Here is a 17,749-nt window from a genome sequence, read left to right as displayed (position 1 = left end):
TATTGACTGAAAAACTATTAAAATTAATATTTAAAATCTTTACAGTCTTAATTTTAAAAATTTGATACATTATTTTTTATTACTATTACACGAGCGATTGAGGTGTGTACTTTGAGATTTTTCAACTTTTTTTTTATTTCCATAAGCAGATAGCACTTAAATATTTTCTTTATACTATTTTCTGGGTCAAATAAAATTATTTTGTTCATTAGTCCAAAAATTTTTAATACATATTTTAATTATTTAGTTTTTCTTTCATACCATTTAAACGTTTATAAACTTTTTTATCATCATTCCAAGCTAGCTTTTTCACTGTCATACTGTAATTAAAAATTTAATAATAATATTATTTTTTAAACAAAAATATAAATTTTGATACTAAAAAATAAGTCAAGGTATAAGACATTAGTAGTATAAAAAATAGTATACTGTCAGTTTCTATGGTAATCGCATGGTAAAAAAAAATTAATAAAAAAATCTCAAAGGTGCAACCTTTGTTAAACGTGTCACGCTTCGTGAAATTCAATAAAATCGCGGTAATCCCAATAGGTAGAATTCCTAATGCATTTCGAACATGGAGACAGCTTTAGTGTCTAGCAAAGAGAAAGAGAGATAGTAAAAGTACAAAGAAAAGTATACGTTGACAGAGACACAAGCAACCTTGCATTCAAACATGTTTTCCATGAGTATATATATGGCGAGCTCTCTTGTTGGTAGAGCAGAAACAATTCTCTAGAATTACACAGAAGGTAGAAAAGACTTGGAGAAAAATATTTAACATCGAAATAGTCAATGCACCAGAGAGTATGGTGTATAGGGTCAAAGAGGTGAATCAAGATACTAAATCAAACAGAAAAATAAAAAATTAATTGAAACCAAGACCGAAACAATATTGAATCATTGATATATATATGAATGCATCACATATGTATCCACCTCAAAAATCGATTCTGACGTAAAGAAAATGCATTTAAATATGCATTGGTACTGAATAAATCTCAACCTGAACGCAACTAAAACAATCGTTCACAAACTCACCACCAAATACTCACAAAATTTTCAGCTAAGTGTAATACAAATATAACTATTTTTAAGTTACCGCATTGTATTAATAATTGTTAATTATAGTATTACAAATGTTATTTTTACGTTTTATAAGTATTGTATTTTATAAATTTTATTATATTAATTATATAGAAAAAGGGTTTGAAGATGTTAACATAGCTTAACGAAACGTTACCCATAATTTAAATAAAAAAGTCAATTAATCTGATCAGGAAAGCCGTCATCCCTTCATTTAAAAAAATATATGTTCTATGGTCATTTGACAGTTATTGTACCTCTCATCTATGCAAATTTTAAGTTCAAATCTAAATAACGAAAACTTGGAATATTATTAATTTTTAATTTAAATAACTGATAATAATGAATTATTTTTATCGGCTCATGATTATTGAAAATAATAATCAAAGTATCTAAAAGTGTAAATAGAGTAGACTAGATATTTTAAAAAGCGATTTAAAGTTTAAAAACTATGCGTTCAACGTGCAAGTTACTACTTACAAGACAGTTGCTAAAGTTTTAGGTCTATTAAAGTACATACTATTAAGAAAAACTTAGTTTTACTATATATTCAAGTGAAAAAGTTAAAACCACAAGTTAAGAGTTTTAAAATACATCTATACTTATAGCTTCTAACATCAAGATAGAATTTAATATCAATGCAATATTATAAAAGTATTTTAATTCTATATACTGTGTATGCCTATATTTAACTTGTCTTTTTTTTTAACAATTTTTATTTATTCTTTACTTCCTCTTCATTTCGCTAATTCTATTAAATGAAATTACGTTAATGCCCATATTTAAATGACTAAATCCAGCTTGCATTTAAACGTGTGACAACTATCATGGACATTTATTTCATTCACTCTTATTCTCCCTAGAGACAACCCTCGTTTCTAGCCGGCACCCTACTTTTCTCGTCCGGTTTCCCCTATGACTCTAAGATATTCTATAATAAAAAAATGAAAAAAAAAATTCTCAATGGCTTTACTGAACCGTTTAAAACTTCTGGGAGTTTCAAATCTGTCAAGACTTTTGACACGGCTTTTTTTCTCGCTTTTAAAGTAATAAGTTAATTGTCTAGGGATTTTTAAATTTGCCAGGTGACATAACGGAGCCCAGTATATATTTCATTCAGAAATTTATATTATCCATCAATAAATTAACTTTATTAATTGTTATGCCTCCGTACATTATTTTCACAGTCACTTCCAAAAGTGCTAACAATTATGTTCTTACGCCCGCTATCAGCCGCATGACTATTTATTGTTTAACTTTTCTCAGAGCGTAATAATATTAATCGTAGCATCACCTGCAATCGCTGATTGCCGGTAGTTAGTCAGAAAGAAGGACCGAAAGAATTAAGAATAATTACAGAATTATTAATTAAGAATAACTTTGATTTAAATAGAATAAAAGTATCATTCCTCAGTTTCTATAATTAGCAATATTATTATTATTATAGTTGTAAGACATTCAAACCAATTTACTATCATTATATTTGTAATACATTTAAAGTAAAGTTTCCTGTGTTATTTCTCAATAAATAAGTGAAATTTTATTAAAATTAAAATTCTAGTGTCGTTATTATTCAAGAAACCAAAAATTTCCAAGGCATAACATAATGTAACAATATTTTTTTTTTGTATTCCGTATGATAAATATTCTATGCATAGTTTTGCAAGGTTTAAAATTTTTGAACGTTATTGTTTTACCATCGAACACGGTTGTAACCACTACATGATGCTCTGGAGTACAACAGCAGCAATCAAACTTCATACACACCATACACATGCACAAATCCTTCTAGCTATTTGCATGAAACAGCTCTTGTCATAGTTTTATCATTTTATCCAATCTAACTCCTTTTCTTCGTTATTTTACTGCAAGGCTTAACTCTAACCAACTTGGGAATAAAAAAACAAAAAAAAAATGAAATCGAAAAAACATGTTATCCACAAATAAACATCAGCAAGCATCAGGCAACAGTATTCTCTACATTATTCATTTAAATTTATTTTATGTAAAATGATACATATATATAACACATGTCATATTGTTATATATGCTCCATTTTCCCCTAAAACAACTTGGAAATCCTCTTCATACTAATGCCTATCCAAACATTAGTCCATCATCTATACTTTTATCATCACTAACAACAAATATCTTTCATCTTACGGCAAAAAATAGTTTCCAAATTTATCATCAACCATAGAAGAAAAAAAAAAACTTCTCGAGTACTTTTAAACAAAATTCAGACGAAGGAGTTATTCGCCGATTTCTTTTACCGTCGCTTCGGCATTATAGAAAAACGTTAAGTACAAAAGGATAAACTATTAAAAAAAAAAATTTATAAAAGTAACTTAAACTTACCAATTACTGTATAAAATTTTTTCAATCAAATGGATCCTTCGGGTATCGGAAAAATTATTAAATCCAACCGCCTCGGGAATAAAACTAAATTCGAATTGTCGCGATTCACACACACAAATATGTACACAAATCAACACTAAAAACACTCTAGTTGGATGGCACTCTTCACTCCAAGTCTAAAAAAACTATTTATTTATTTAGCAACTTTACCGTATATTTTTTTTTCTTATATTCCACGAATGAGTAAACGGTAAGAAGAAACTTTTTAAAAAAATAATAACACATGCACGAACCGATTCGCTGTAACTGAATACAAACAATTAAATTATTTAGCTTGTAAACAATTTTTGATGATTAAGTATACAACTAAAGTACAATAATTAATAATTGTATGTTTGTATGAATTTTAATAATAGAGTTACATAATAAAATAATAAAAATAAAATATTTAACCCGGTACGGCGGCCATTTCTCTCGGTCACTAGTGTAGCGATGTTTTTATCTCAACACACATTTAATGACCAATACAATAAACAAACATAATCCCACCTGCTACGAGGCCTCATAGGCGACTGATGCGAGAATCGAGAAGTAAATGTATTTCGGCCAATCCCCTCACATCGACTTGGTTGCCATCTTGCGCTACAGATCGTCGACACAAAGACCGGACATTAACGACAGCATACGAAAATACACGAAGTTATGGGTACTAGTTGAGAAGATACTGTGAGTAGTCTATCGACGCCGTATAGTGAGCACGCTTTTTCGTGATGTACAGAACTCTACAGAACAGAAGTATGCTTGAGTGTTGTTATGTATTGAAGACTGAACAGAAACCAGGCAAAAGCTGTATAAGTAACAGGATGCAGAGAAAGGAAGAGTAGAGAGGATTCTATCGCGCAGAAGGCTCAACAAATGTCCGTTACATTCGTCCTTCGATTACTTTATCTTTTTCAAGGAAAAAAAATATTTTAATCCATGTAAATCTATTTAAATATATCATTTTTTCAATCAACGATATATCAAAATTATGTTTTATTATGTTGGTTCATATCCATTCATTGATATCCGTAAATGACTCATAGGTAATTGGACTCAATATTGTTGTTATTATTATTTAATGTTTATTAACAATTATTGTACGAGGTTTCGTCCTTTTCAGGACTTTATCAAGTACTAAAAGACAAAAGTCAAATAATTTATAAAATATATAAGATACTATAAATAATTAGTGAAAACTTAATTAGTTGATTGAATTCGTAACAATTGAAATTTACCACAAAATTTAAATTTATATTGCTAGTCATTTACCTCAATTGGTTAAACATTAAATGTTAGAACTATAATTAGATAATTGAAATACAAAATAATAGTAAAATGACACAATATGTCTTTCCCAGTACATAAATAAACATTCTTAATACACATAAACAATTATAAGTCAAAAATTATTAAAAGCGGTTGAAAACTAACGTTTAAATTAACAGCTGATCACATTTATAAAACATCTATACATTATAAAAAACAATTAAAAGTTTTTTCATGTGCTCCGATTCAAAAATTTATATATACAGCCTATAAAGTTAATAGAACAACTAATTTTTCGTTAAAAAAAAATTCAACGCAAAAATTTTTATTTTTTTTTACACTAACCATGTTTTTTTTTTTCCAGATTTTAACTATATATTTTGTAGACACTGTTTACAGTGTGTTTTACAGAAATCTTATCGGGATAACTAACATCTGGAGCTTAAAATAATAAATAAGCAATCGTTAAACTTTTTTAAACTTTTTTCATTTAATCATGATTAAGAAAATATTTCAAGATACTCTTGAGGATTGTTCAAACACTAGCCGGGAAGTCTTGGTTTGAATCCAGACCACCTCCTGTGCGTGTTTATACAATAGTTTTTTTTCATTTATTTATCTCTCTTTTTCTCTCTCGCTTTTTAATTTTCTACCATCTATTAATATAAATCAGCACAATTAATTCAGCCGAGTAATTTGGAGCGCATCAACGCTGTATATGTGATGGAAATTTTCATGGAAATTTCTCGCGTGGTATAACACATAGGTCTCCCCGACAGCCTGAAGGGAGGATTATTACCTTATTCGGGTTAATTGTTTCTCTCTCATTTTAAAATTCGGCTCTCGCGTGCACCTCATCCTGGATGTATAATTAAATACTCGACCTTATACATATGCGCATATAACGCTTGGTATTTATATACACATACCATTCATCACACGTCGAGCTATGTGTATATTAATGTTAAATGTTCATACATTCAACCTTAATGATTTCTAAAGAGTGCTAGTTTGCTCTTGAAAATCTTTATGTAATTCAACTTTACATTATATATCGATGGCTTTTTAACACAATCTCGTACATATATATGTTTCAAGAAATTTTTTACTTTTATTTTTTATATTGGCAAATAAAATTCAAAAGTATTCAAGTCCAGTCACGTTTCTTCTTAGAAAATTCTGAGTTTATACATTGCACTTAAAACCTTATGCTACTAACCCATTGCGGAACAAGTTTAGTTTTCAAAAATTTATACTTGGAATTTTTAATTTTTCTAGCAAAATATTATTAAATCAACTTAGGTCCTTATTTTATCCAATAAATTCTGTGACATGATTTATAATACTATAAAATTTTTTTTCCTATATTTAATTGACGTATAAAACTTTATTACAACAGAGAATATTAAAATTAATTATTTAACAAGATTAAGTTGATTATCCTTTTATTCTACAAGTGTAGATGTGATTTTTACAATTCACTGTATTTAATAACTAAACATAAATTCATGTGTAAAAAAAAAAGTTCGAAAAAAGTTCGACGTAGTAATATGTATACCTTAATATTAATAGAAATACAAGCATGAAAAAATTATAAGACAGAATTGGAAAACGAAATAAAAATTCTACAAGAGCGTTTCCAGGAAATTTATTTATTTAATACTAAATTTCTCAAATATAAAAAAGTCACTGTAAAAAATGGTCGGAAATTCCAATTTTCAATCAATTTTTTCATAAGTTTTATCAGTATGAAGTTCGAAATTTTCGAACTATTTTAGAATTGAAAAAAAATCAATTTGAGTGGCAGAAATTACCAAAATTCGAAAAAGTTTGATTTTTTTCGAACTTTCAAACTCATGAGAATAACTACTGAAATATTGTAAAGTTTGATCATTTTTGCGAATCAAAGTTTAATTTTTTTTTCCATTCCAAAAAAAAATTCCAAAAAATAAAAAATTGAACTTTTTTCGAACTTTCATACTGATGAGATTCATAGAAAATCGAAAATTTTAGCCATTATAGATACTTAAATTTGATTTTTTTATATTTGAAAAAAATCACGAGTAGTAAAAAATTCCAAACTTTTATACTAATTAGTAAGTAATGAATAAACTTTTGAAACATACTTAAAAAATTTTTATTCCGTTTCCCAATTCCATTCTATAATTTCTTTGTTTATATTTTTACTAGTATTGCGTTTTTTACAACAGTTTGAAAGAATTCGATAAAAGTTTAAAATTGTCTCAAGTTTCGAAGTTCGATATGTCGAATTTTTATCGAGTTCTTTTTTTTTACAGGGATTTTTTGTACAATCAAGACGGTCTCATAATCCAAAATATTTGTTTTGAACGAAAAAATTTTTTCTAATATTAATCAAAATAAATCAATACTGCTTTAAATATATAATCCTAAAAGTTTTAATTATATACCAAAAAGCTTATATACATTTATGTGAGGGATGTTCGTTTTTGCTAATAACTTACAGTTTAATGTTTATTATTGAATTAGCAAATAATTAAATTTTAAAACTCCTACCGATGATATATTCAAGCAACATATGGTTGTAGAAAGCTGTCAGTCTGTTTGTTCCGTGCAATTGTTGCGTAATATCCAAAACAGCTGAATAACAGCTGAAATTTCGAGTTGATCTGTTTAATTTCTATTATGTAGTTAGTAAAATTACTCTACTCTGGCCAATTAGTAATTATATGCTTTGTAATAAAAGGGAAAAACCAAATTTTTGAATGTGTATATTATTAACTTGATAATTATATGTGTTTATTATTAGAAAATGTTCAAAAAAGTCTTTCGAAAAGACAAAAAAATGGCAAAAAGGTTTTAAGTCATTCATCAAATATTAAAATAGGTTTTACTTAATGGGTAGTCTCATCAATTAATTAAAATACATAGCAATATATGTACTCAAGGTTTTTGTAGATAAATACTAAATACCTAGATTGAATAAAATGATAATTTTAAGTATGAAAAATTAATAATTAAATCAAGTCGATTATGTTTCAATTTATAAAATTGATTGAAATAATAATAATAATAATATGAGTACTTCGAAAATTAATTTAAATCAAAAACAAATCAAATCAACTATATGTGTATAGATAATTAATACCATGGATAACATAATGATAACTGTCAAATGGACTTTCACATCTTGTTAATCTTAAATAGATGCATTATATATATACATGAGGAAATAGGATAATGCTAATGGTAAATTTTCCCAGCATCTTTCGCATCGTCAAACGCCATCATCGTGAAATCGAGTCTAAAAAGCAGAAGAGAGGAAGAGGTAGAAGCAAATGAGGCGATGAGGGTGGATCCTATCATTTACCCCAATGTGTTTCTCTGTCCTACTCTTCACCTCTTCTTAACCATCAGAAACACGAATCTTGGTCGGTTGGAGCAGTACGAAAGTGTAATGAGCGAATACGTTAGTAACGAAACGCGAGTAATTCGTAATTCTTCGATATTTTCCTCTTTAGCAGAATGATCTTTCATGACAATATCGTCAGACTGGAAAAATCTATGACTTTTTTTCGACCATTTTCTATTTTTTTAATTTTTTTAATATGATATTGTATGTGTTAAAAATAGTTAAAAGGTTGTTCACGTACATGCAATGATCAAAATAAAAGGCTCTGAAAACGAAGATCTGTCATGATTTCTGTAGCATTGTAACGCGTGCATCATGAGTTATTCGGAGAAAATATGTTATTAGGTTTTAATCGATAGAAAGTTTGGTGGTAATTTTAATAAAATGATTATCTCTTTATGGAACAAAACTATTTCTATTTCTACTTCTATTGTGTAAAATTTCAGTTAGAAAAATTCGAAATTTATGGTTGCTTTTCATTCCCATAATCCGTTTGCAACCCATCAATGGTAATTTAAATTCTATATCTGAAAAATTATTTTCTTTTTTTCAAGTGACAATTTTTAATTTTCTAGCATTATTATAGTAGTTATAAACTGTTGCTGTAATTTTTTTATGTGCTCTTTAACAGTTATGTGATTTTCTGCCCTCCAGCCGGAAAGTGGCAACTTTCGGGCCGCTGCCCTGAACGAAGTTGTAACTTTCCGGCTCCGTCAAGCAGAAAAATAGTATGCGCACCTTGGCCAGTAAAAAACAAAGCTTCAGACCACATTTGGATTAGTGATGGTATCGTTAAAATTAAAATTTTCTCCTAATATTCCGATGATTCATTCGATAATAATTCTTCAGTTTTGACATATCTGAGGTATCGTTGTGTAAATCATTTTCTTTCCAGAAAAATAATACTTTAGTTTTCAAGATATCATTTTAGTAGGAAAAGATTGTTACCTCGTCTTACTATATTTCATATTTTGAGGAATTTTAGTGCACCCTCTTATGTTTGAGATGTTTTTTATACATCCGATTATTTTAGAGTATCTATAGTTTGCGTCAATTGACTGAATTATAATTAACTCTTCATTCAAGTTTCTTTCTTCATCTTTCTTAAGCGCACTATGTTTCATTCTGCAGAAAAAGAAAAGCAAAATACGAAAATTTTTTTAATCTCATATGTATATTATCATTGTTTAGTTTCACTGATGAAATAACAAAAGTTGAATTAGTTTACTGTCATATTTATTATGAATATTATAAGATAGAAAATTTTAGAACGATAATGATAAAAAACCATGAATATTTAATCGTTTTTTATGACGTCAGGAATTGGCAGTTTGTAGAACGTCTCGGGAAACCTATCACGTAAATATTAATACAAATTAGATTATCATTTCTAAATGTGCTTAACATCAATTATCGATTCGAATTATTCTGCTATAATTTCATATCTATTTTATTCTTTGACATTTTTCTTGAATTTGTGTCTTGATTTTAATTACAATTTTGTTCATTTTCTAAAGTTTAGTTACTCGAAATTAATTTAGAACATATTGCGAAAATATATAAATGTAATGCTAAATTTTATTTTAGGATACAGTATAGGATATTTTATTCTCACGGAAAAAAAATGTAGTTGCTACAATAGCAGCTGTAGCAGAAGGAACTCCAATTTAGAGTAAAGAAATGCCAACTCTAACTTGAAACAAACCTACATCACACGTGTAGCAATGCCAACTGCAGTCATCAGTGCTTACTTCAATACAGTCGGACTTTTTTTATAAACCAGATATCGTAATAGTTTGAGAGAGAAACTAATAGTCTTATAACGAGGTCCTGCTGTATTTAGTTGTCAGTACTGTTAATGTAGTACCCTTTACTACATATTGGAGTACCCGCTATTATAAAGCGTTACTATACAATATTGTGGTTGGAAAAACCATATTTTTTCCGTATACTTGTCTATATAAAACTGTCAAAATGAGATCTTCGATACATACAGAGAGAAATTATCCTAGATTGAGATCCTATGATTTCATAGTCAAGCCGGACCATGTTGGCCATCCGACGGAAATTAAAATAAACATATACATAAATTATTATAAACATAGTAAAATTTGCAATGGTTACAGTAATGATTGTGATATAATCGTTGTCAATTTTATTATGCCTTTAGTAGTTTTTGTATGTGTTTTTACAATTTCTGCAGGTGGTCGACATGGCCCGGCTTTACTCCCTGCTTAAGAAATCCGAAAGGTTCTTATAGCTGTGTGTATAAGTCCCTATACTTAACTATAGCACTTCTCATAGAACTCATTCATTCTTATAAAATCTCCATGAGAATTTATACGAATCTATTGGATTCTATGAGATTTTCTAAACAGGGCTATGACATCATATAGCGTTTCAAACGAAAATAATTCCTCCGTGTAAGTAAGCTCTTATTAAAAGAATCGATTTAAAACGATTAGAAAAAAAAAATTTTTAATATTTTTAATGCTTTTGAATACTTTGAATATTTTTGAATCACCCTTCTTATGGGCATTCAAGTTCTAGAACTGAATTTGAATAACTTTATAGTTAATTTAACTAAACGAATTGGTATTAATGAGATGAAACAACGTAGCATTATGAATTGTTTGATTACAATTATTATAAGTGAACTAATGATTGTAACTGTAGTTGTATACAACCGTCATGTAGTTAAAATGACAATTTCATAACTATATTAACTATAAAAATGCGAAAAAAACTACAACCCAGATAGCAAAATGACGTCTTGATGAGTTCTGAATGAGTTCCTATTTATGATTTGGACGTCTCATCAACATCTTAAAGAAGTCTTTAAGAAGTTCTCAAGATGTCGAATGAGCCACCTAGCGAACTCAGTAAGACGTCTTTAAAAAGAGTTCTCAAAGATTTCTTTTTTCTGACTTCGCAAATAAGACTTCAGTGTGAATTTACTATGACGTCTTATTGAGGAGACCCTAATTTTGACTTCATAAAGGAGTTAAAAAAAGAATACATTTAGAAACTTGTATATAAGTACTCCGGTCTCCAACTGTAAAAGTGGATATTAGGAAAACTGCGATTTTGAAGATTTTTTGTATTTGCGCTATAATTCTATGCACGAAAGAACCGCGGATTTTGAAATCCATTTTTCTCTGAATACAATCTCTAACTTTGACAAAGAGGGGCTGGAAATTCCTAGAATCAAAGTTACAAAATAAAAGGCAATGGACGAACACTTTTCCCACTTTTTTGTGAGAAATGGGTAGAATTCAAAGTTAGGGAGCGTAAAAGTTAGAGAGATTTTACTGTAGTCTTCAATCTTTAAGCAGAGTAAACTTTTTTGTTTATTTAATGAGTTGACGATATTGCATTAAAATTAAAAAAAGTTGATTGATTAATAAAAATGAAATTTTATAATTTTAATAATGACTTTTTGAAACTGTCATAATAGAGGGCGAATGAGGTAATAAGAAGGCCCCGTTTATCTAAACTGACAGCTGAGATATATTTTTTGTTAACGAGTAATTTATATATTTTTTCCATGAAAAACATTACACAAAAATTATAATACAAAATGTAAATAATTGATTGTCTATATAAACTGCTCAAAGCACACATAAAAATTAAATAAAAACCGGTTGTCGTAGGTGTGTTAATAGTATATTACAGACCAAGGGAGGAAAGTAGGACATTCCAAGCCGAATGTGTAATTGCCAAACCGAGCCGAAGGCGAGTGTGGCAAACACGCGGATTAGGACGTCCTACCACCCTCCGTAGTATGGTACTACTTTTCACCAGATTTGCACCTGACTATTTAAATCCTTGTCTCTATTAGAAAAAATGGTTAAACTCACAAGTTAAGTAGTGAAAATTGAAGGTTATTGAACAAGCTCTAGATTCTAAAAATTATAATGACCCGAGTCGAAATATTGAACGTAAATTGAAAATTTAAAATGAAGGTTTAATGTTTTTATATATAGTACATAAAAAAATGTAACTTCGTAATTTTTTCGCGACACCTTTATATAGCTCCCGGTATCTGCCTTATGAGTCAGAAGGGCGTACTAAAAAATTTTGGGGCATTGACGTGATAATTAATCCAAGAGTACAAAATTGATGAGAAAATTTTTTGATATGCTTACATTTCTTTATTGTAAGTCTATAAATAGGTTTTAATTACGTTGTGGATTCGTGATAGTCCCATCTACGTTTTGAATAAGTTAAAAATGGTCAATTTAAGTTTTTAATGTCAAAAACGTTCAATTTATATTCAATATTTCGACTCGGGAAGCTTTCATTTTTGAATTAAAGGTTATACCCAAGTACACAGTAAAAAATATTGTGTAAAATCAACACAGTTTGTGTGTTAAAAACGGTTGACACAAAATTTGTGTTGAAATTTCGACACAAACTTTGTGTAACCCCTTTTTAACACAAAGATAATGTTGAAATATCGCCACAAGAGGGCGCAAAGTATTCCAGAGTAACACACAAAATGTGTTAATAAAGAGTGTATAACACATTTTTTATGTTAAAAAAAAAGTGACACAAACTTTGTGTTAGTTTAACACACTACGATTTTTAACACAAACCGTTTTCGACACAAATACACATTATTTTTTACTGTGTAAATCTAAAAAACTAATTTTTTTTAGTTTCTAAAATTTTAAAAAATTAAATATAAAATCTACTAATGAATTATTAAATCAATAAAATCCCGTTGTTTTTATTGTTGAACTACTCGAATTTGCATATTTAAAATGTAGTGTTCTTTTCTGCTGTGTTATTGGTTAAAACTTCTAGTATCAATGTAGGTAATGTGAAAAATATAATGCGTGGCACGGGATAAAACACAATTTCAGACGTCGGTCAATGTCAGCCTTCGCCTTCGGTTCGGGCAGTCATATCAACTTCACCCTCGTCTAGCTGCAATCGTCTTATTTCACTTCTGCTTTGCAATATACTCTTCGTGCAGCATGACAATCATTCTCATTGAAGACAATAATAGTTACTATATATGAATTATAATGATTGAAACGCAAGTTAATAACTTATATCTTTGATGTATTGTGAAAGATTTATGTTTCTAATACTTATCATGTGATATAATAACTAGTAGTATTTTTTAGAGTAACGGATAATATATTGATTTACCACTCAGGATGATAACTGTTACCATCGTGTAGATAGAATATTATATTATAATATTGTTAAAGTCTCAATAATTATGTAACTCATATGCTCTCTAAAAGTGAATTAGCGAAATTCACTAAAAAATAGTAAATATTTACTAATTTAAAATTATATAATCGTACCACTTTTTGGAGTAAAGGGTACGACTATCACTCTGAATTAGCGAATATTCACTAATTTTCACTAATTCAGTTTCAGTGAGAGTGTTTCCCAAAAAAAAAAATAAATTTTATTGCAATGTGATAATAATCATTATCAAAAAATTATCAACGTATAAAGGAGGATGGGGTAAGAAGTCCCCCCTAAGCCGGTTATTACTTTTTGTGGCTTTTAATCATCAATTCTCTTTACATTCGTCCTATTTCGAACAAATTCATGGGCATTTTGTCGAAACACTGAAAAAAAAAAATATTTTCTGGGGCAAAAAGGCCCCTCTCCAAAAAATGATAAATTTTTTTTTTTTCAATTGTTTTCAACGTTAAAAATGTATTTCTTTATTTGACAATTATTTTTACTTTCATACCACTCAAAAAACATTTTTTAATGTGTAATAAATCGTTTCTCCATCACGATGAAATTAATTACTAATTGATATTTAATCAAAAAAAAAATTCCATATTTCTTATTTGTGATTATTTTTAACCCAAAAAACGTGTTTTTTAATTTTTGACCAGGATAGATTAGAGATAATTTTGCTTTATTTACAAAATTTATCAATTAAAAAACTCATTATTTTCGAATATTTGTAGTGGCCAAGTTTGCCCCAGGCATAGAGAATTAGCCGAAAAATGGATTATATTCAATTTTTTATAATTTAACGGTAAGAATATGAAAAGAATCATTTTTTCAGAATTTTTGGCTGGTTCATTTTGCCCTAGGTATCATGCGTAGGACTAAAAATGCGCAAATATATCGGATTTATAGTAATATGAGACAAAAAAAAAATTTTTTAACCAAATTTGCAGGGGGTCCTTCTTGCCCCGGTTTCCCCATCAAATTTGATTTAAAAATAATATTTACTTTATCGTAGATTAAATATAACTTCGTAATAGGAAATAAAAAACTCCAATTTAATTTAACTAATTTGTTTTACGACATAATCAAGCGCGGATATAGATTCCCATCGAAACATACAATCACTTTTACGAATTTATTTTTAACGGTTTCATTCTAGTTATAGATATACAGATATATGTACTTGATATATTCGTCAATGAAGTGATTCAAGTGTATCCTTTACCTTAAACCGCTCTATTTATCACTACGGATCTATAGACTATAGTGTGGCTGTAAATCATAGTACCGTCATACATTCAAGCATTGAGTCACTCCACTGACGAGTCATCAATCTAATATGTACATTTCGGATGAAACCTCTAAAACGATATTCACATAAACATAACATCTGATATCCTGGCAATCAATCTGCTTGATTACATGTTACTATATGTCATTACGGATAATCGAAACGCTACTTTTTAATAGGTGTGTTATATATTTCTGATCAATAACTACACGGAGAATAAATAAATTGCAATATTAATTATCGTAGCGTAATATTTACTATTACACTGTAAAAAATCCGAAGTGAATCCGGATTGAAATTAAATCCGAATTCGCTCCGCCACTCGGAGTTCCGGAGTTTTAAAAAAAATCACTCCGCATGCGGAGTGAATTGGGAGTTTTTTTTAGCGGAGTGATCTCGGAGTGATGCGAATTTCATTTAACTCCGAATTCACTCCGGTCCGGAGTTTTAACATTTAAATTAATTTATATTAAACTGTTAAACAGCGTATGTGTGCAAATTCGAGTGTCTGTGTGTGCGCGTGTGTGTGTTCGGGTGTGTGCGTTTATGCGAATGTGTTCGTGTGTGTTTTCGGGTGTGTACGTGTGTGTGTGTCTGATCGGGTGTGTGCGTTTGTGCGAATGTGTTCGAGTGTGTGCATGTGTCTGATCGGGTGTGTGCGAATGTGTGCGTATCGGTTGATCAGTACTGTAATACGCGAATTTTTATTACGATTTTACTTAGTGGAGTTATATTTTATTAATAATATTTTTAAGACTCCCCTCCGGAGTGAATTTCACTCCGTAGGGATTAAATTAATAAAAAATTATTCACTCCGCGAAAACTCCCCTGCGGAGTAAATTTCACTCCGAGGGGAGTGAATAATTAAAAATTCATTCACTCCGCATTCACTCCGCGAATTTTTTACAGTGTACTATAACTAGTACACAGAAAAAAAAGATTTTTTGGCGTGAGAAATATTTTGCATTATGAAATGTAAACAAAATTTTCTTAGGACTAGAAATTGGCACAAAAAATTTTTTCTCTGCCCAAAAAATTGTTTTTCGCTCTAAGAAAAGTTTTGTATTCAATTCAAAATGCAAAAAATTTCTTGGGACAAAGAAAAATTTTCTTAGGGCGATTAAAAATATTTTGCGTCGAGAAATCTTTTTTTTTCTGTGTATTAAATAATTTAATATCGCTAAAACATTTTATAAATAAATAACAAAATTTGTATTATGTTTAATTATTAATATCTGAATCAATTATTTATTAAAATAATTATATTTCTCATAAACAAGTTATTTCTATCATATATAAATTTATTTAAGTGTTAAAACTCCGGACGGAGTGAATGCTAATTGAAATATCATACGTATCACTCCACTCAAAATAAATCCCTATTCACTCCCCATGCGGAGTGATTTTTTTTTTAACTCCGTGTGATGGAATGAATTTGAATTGAAATGAAATCCGTATTCACTCTGGATTTCAATTCCCATTTTTTACAATGCATAAGTAAAAAAAACTTAAATTTTTAATTCTATAGACCCAACCTATTTTTATAACAAATATTTAATTGTTATTATACTGACTAAATAATCACTATTATTTACAATGAAATAGAAAAAAAACGATGTTAATAGAGGATTGATACAATATATTTTTCTATGACATAATGATAAATTTTGATATATGAAGATTAACGGTACTTTAAAATAAAGAAAAAATTTCTTGAAAAGTTCTACAACGGAAAAGCAATTTTAAATGTCTGATATGAAGCCGTAAAAAATGACCCGTGCCAGTTAAAAAAGAGTTTTATTAATTTATGTTGCATTAAAAAAATAATGATAAAAAATATTGAGATATGTGTAGACGCACTATGTGGTAGTTATCCTCCTTTTTTTTTCGTTCGGATTGTTTTTTTATTAAAAATTTTTCTATTCTCTTTATCAACATCAACATTATTATTTAATAGTCTTTTTCTACAAATCCGATACTATTTTTTTAATTTTTTATTTTTCCGCTTCAAAGAACTACTTTCATCTGATATTTTTTTTTAAGCTCTTTGTACACGATTTATGCATATTATTGTTTAACGATCGTAAATTTTTAACAATTTATGTGTAAAAATCAATATACGGAAACAAAAAGTAAACACGTAACGTAAATCCCAGCATAATTAATGTATATATTTATATACTTAGATATATTGTGCAGAAAAATTCCATTATAAAATGTCAAAGACATGATATTAACTGAATAAATGATACGGGTCAATGTGATTTGATGCACATGAGAGTATTTTTTCTCGTTGAATATTTTTATCGCGTCATTTTTATTTCTCTACAAGCTCTGTACCGCATAATTGATTATAGTTTACGTCTGTCTATCAATATTCATTTACGTTTCTACCACACATATTTGCTGGGAGCATATATTTTATTAAATAGAAAACAATGGATAGAATATATCAATGTATCTACTGTTAATATAATTACAGAACGTCATTCAAGTGAAAATATTTTATCTCTAATTTAATTAATAAAAATTTGTGATGATTTAAAATAAAATAGTTTTTATTATAAGCTTCCAATAATATATCTTATTATTTAAATTTTAACACAAAATCTAATCTATTACACTAATCTCAAAAATTACGAAATGAATTTTTAAAGGATCTCAAAATTTACAAACAATAGGTTTAAAAAGTTTTTTTTTTTGCGGCGTATTTTTTAACCATTACATTTCCGTTCTTATTATAGTTGAATCGATGCTGCTGATATCCAATTTCAAAGTGAATAGATCTACCAAGATCTCGAGAGATTTACTTATATCTCAACTTATTTATAAAACGAGAGATCGAATTTCAGAGCAAAAGAATAGTGGATTTATTGATAGATCTAAGGATATCTTTACAAATCTAATTAGATTTAAATATATATTTATAGATTAAATATCATTTAATTTAATTTCACTTAAGTTAAAAGAAATATATAATTATATAAAATATTAAGTATCAGTAAATATTGTAGGTCCTACATTGGAAGTCCGTTTTTTTTAAGTTGAAGGGAATTTAAAAATACATCAAATGAATCATTTTGAAGTTTTTTTTTTTATGCTTT

At 28.5% G+C, this 17,749-nt stretch overlaps 1 protein-coding gene across 2 annotated transcripts in view; it reads right to left on the bottom strand.

The window, feature by feature from the left end:
- The window catches only part of LOC130672273 (uncharacterized), a 109,332-nt gene extending 105,301 nt beyond the window's left edge, over nt 1-4,031 (bottom strand). Inside the window, exon 1 of one of the 2 annotated variants that reach the window (XM_057476728.1) lies at nt 3,442-4,031. The gene's annotated coding sequence lies outside the window, so the exon portion shown is untranslated. The remainder of the gene's footprint in view (nt 1-3,441) is intronic. The other variant, XM_057476727.1, reaches the window with a different exon arrangement.
- Between the last annotated feature and the right edge of the window lie 13,718 nt (nt 4,032-17,749).

This window comes from Microplitis mediator, chromosome 7, assembly GCF_029852145.1.
Source record: "Microplitis mediator isolate UGA2020A chromosome 7, iyMicMedi2.1, whole genome shotgun sequence".
Classification (NCBI taxonomy): domain Eukaryota; kingdom Metazoa; phylum Arthropoda; class Insecta; order Hymenoptera; family Braconidae; genus Microplitis; species Microplitis mediator.
Note: the sequence above shows the minus strand (reverse complement) of the source record. Positions and strands in the feature narration are given on the sequence as shown.